The sequence below is a fragment of the Rhopalosiphum maidis genome, chromosome 1, assembly GCF_003676215.2.
Source record: "Rhopalosiphum maidis isolate BTI-1 chromosome 1, ASM367621v3, whole genome shotgun sequence".
Taxonomy (NCBI): domain Eukaryota; kingdom Metazoa; phylum Arthropoda; class Insecta; order Hemiptera; family Aphididae; genus Rhopalosiphum; species Rhopalosiphum maidis.
Genome location: NC_040877.1, coordinates 47,933,663 through 47,936,994, shown reverse-complemented (window position 1 = coordinate 47,936,994; position 3,332 = coordinate 47,933,663). Strand labels below are relative to the sequence as shown.

The following is a 3,332-nucleotide window of genomic DNA, read 5'->3' as shown; positions in this document are numbered from 1 at the left end:
CACAACGCGGATAATCGAGAGTACACTGTAGTTATAGAAAGAAAGAAATATATAAAATAAAAATAAAACCTTGAATATCGTTTATTAACGTACAAACCATGCTATTCAAATAGTAATTATTATTACTACAACTTAAATAGAGTTTATATTCCTAAAATAAATTTAAATAACATTTATAGTACTTTTTTAAGACAATTTTGGCTACTTGTATAATATTATACTAAACAGTATGATATGCATATGATTTAATTTTACAAAAGTGATTAATATGTCAGATATTTTTCGTATACTTTAATTTTAATTACTCATATTTAATTCACTTTATTTATAAGTTCTAAGAAAAAAGAGTCATCTAATGCTTTTAACCTCTAACTATAGTCATAAATAATAATATTTACAATATAAAATCTTAAATTTTAATTATGGAATATTCTATAATTATTGTAAAACTGAATCTATCCTAGTATCATTATATATTTTAAAACTAATAATCTTTGTTGTTGATATTTAAAAAAAAAAAAAAAATAAAAATGCTAAATAGTATGTACAAATATATTTGTTGTTAATAACATTTTTCGTAACTTATTTTTGTGTTAACATTGTTTCTGGATTCATATCTGAAATATCTGTTGTGGTTGCTCAGAAAATGTTTTGTATTAAATAATAATAGTTTATAATCAATGCAACTATATAATTAGGTACTCTACGTTATACAACATAGGTACGATTTTTCTAGATATAATTGTATCTCAGAGTAGTTATAATATTTATAATAAAACTAAATGAAACATAATAATTATTATTATTATTAAAAAAAAAAATAATAAATAACAAATATATTTTAAACGGAAACGTTTGCAAATAAATAAAATACTAATAATATGTTATACTATTCAAAGCATACTAATGTAATGTGCTTAAGAAAAAATTGCAAAAAATTTCCTTCGAACCGGATTTGAACCAGTGACCTATGGATATCTGTGAATTGTACCACTACAGTCCACCGCTCTACCAACTGAGCTATCGAAGGATGCGTTTGTGACAGTAGATTAGACTATTTAAGTACATTCTGAAAAACTTTTATTTTAATTCTATTCAATATTAACATTTCATAAGTAGAAAAATGATTTATAAACATAATATAATCTATTTATTAAAATAGATATTGTATTATAAATTTATGTTAAATAATTTTTAAACAAGATTTGAATAATAAAAAATAGTATGAATTTGAATATATATTTTATGCATGACTAATGTACTACAAGTATCCATAATATTCTAAACTCGTGTAAATCTAATGTAAAAACGATATTTATTTTTATAATTTAAGCATTGAATGACACTATATCGAATGATTTTATAAATTAAATAAATAAATATTGTTTGATTAATTAATAGTTTAGTTGTCTAAAACGTGAATATATTATACATCACTACAGACAGTATTTAATAAAAATAGGAATAATATTACGATACACGTTGACAGGATATTTAGCTATTTTTTTTGTAATATTTTAACGTTGCACAATTAGTAGGTATATTATAATAGTGTAATACCTAACTACCTACCCAATACATATTGTATATAATTAAAAATTACACCCAACATATATATTGGTAAATTGAATTTTTTTAATTTAAAAAAATGCCTTACTTAAAATTAATTTTTAAAAAAATTGTTTACCCAATATTGTCGTGTGGATATGGTAAATATTTAATAATTAATATTTTTTTAAATGAACTTTTGTAAAAATATTTACAAATGTTCAATGAGGAAAAATGTATAAAAATAAGTTAAAATTCATTAAACAAATCTTATATATATGTATATATGATAATATAAGGTTAGATATTAACCTTTATACCTATAAGATCAACATTAATCAATATTATGACTATTGCATTTTTATTTTTTATGGAATAAAAATTAATTTATTAGATTATAATTGTATTTATATACTTATACCAATCAATATAAAATTTCAAATTATTTTTCTTTACAATATTTACAAAACAATTTAACTTATACATCACCACAAAAGCACGTTAAGTTGGGTATATTTTATTTTATTTTTACTTATACAGTATAATTATAAACAATTTTAAATATATTTTTAATTAACATTAACTTGCTAGTTGCGGGATTATTTTTAAATTAACTAAAATAAACTAAGTTATTTCATTATTCAATTAAACTAGTTAAATTCTTAAGTTAATTATAAAACAGTTAACTAGTTAAGTTATCATTTTGAGATAAATTTACTTTTTAACTTAACTTAAACTATTTAACTACTTAAAAACCTATCTTTGCGTAGGTACCTATACCTACACAAGTACACAACTATAACAGATTAATTCAGCTAAATTATAGATATAGGTATAGGTACTGGTACATACTACATATATATAATACAATTTATGTTATATTATCGTTTTACTCCTTTTTTGTTCAATCATAACTTATATATATATACTTACATATACTTTTTGAGAATGCTGTCTTAAGCAAAATTACCCATGCATAGATTGAATTTATTTCACATATTTTTCCGTTAATACCTATTGTGTACAATTTATATTCCTACTTGATTTTTAGTAGTAGTTGAAAAAAAACTTTTATTGGAAAAAAAATTGAATAAAAAAAAATGCAGGTATGAAGTTTCTATTGGTATTAACGATAATCATAAAACTTAAATCCATAAATAATTATTTTGGTCAATATTTTATGGTAACTTTTCAGTATCGTTGAAAGTTTTTAATTCTTTTTGTTTGTTTTTTAGCTTATACTTACATGAAACCTATACGCCTTTCTGTATTTTAAAATAAACTTCCATTAACTGTTCATCATATTATTATATGGACGTATATTTTATTATAGTTTCTAGAAACGAAAACAAACCAGCCATTTAAAGTTTGCTAATTAATTTTTTAAGTGTATCAATTATAGATTATACAAAAGCGTATGCGAAGTTTAAAGCATTTAAAATGCAATCTCATTTTGCTGAATACTGTGCATCAAAGAGTCCAATTAGTTATTTCAGTAAATTACATGGGTATAATATTGAATACCGTAAACATGCTTAAAATACCTTTATAAACAACCTTTATAAGAAATATACAATATATTAGTGTGTACCTCTATACCAATGCTATATTATAATTCGTGGTTATTGAATTTTATTGATTGAAACTGGTCAAAACTGAAAATGATTGAACAATCAAATTAATTGAAAATAATAATTACATCGTTTAAAAACAAAATATTATTAGGTACATAATATATAATATTATATGCGTATAAACCAATTGGTGTTTGTGTTCAACTAAGA

At 21.3% G+C, this 3,332-nt stretch overlaps 1 non-coding gene across 1 annotated transcript; it reads right to left on the bottom strand.

Annotated features, from left to right (window-relative positions):
- Positions 1–940: 940 nt before the first annotated feature.
- Positions 941–1,030, bottom strand: Trnay-gua. The gene is given in 2 exon segments: positions 941–976; positions 994–1,030. It is a non-coding gene; the product is annotated as a tRNA-Tyr (tRNA).
- Positions 1,031–3,332: the final 2,302 nt, after the last annotated feature.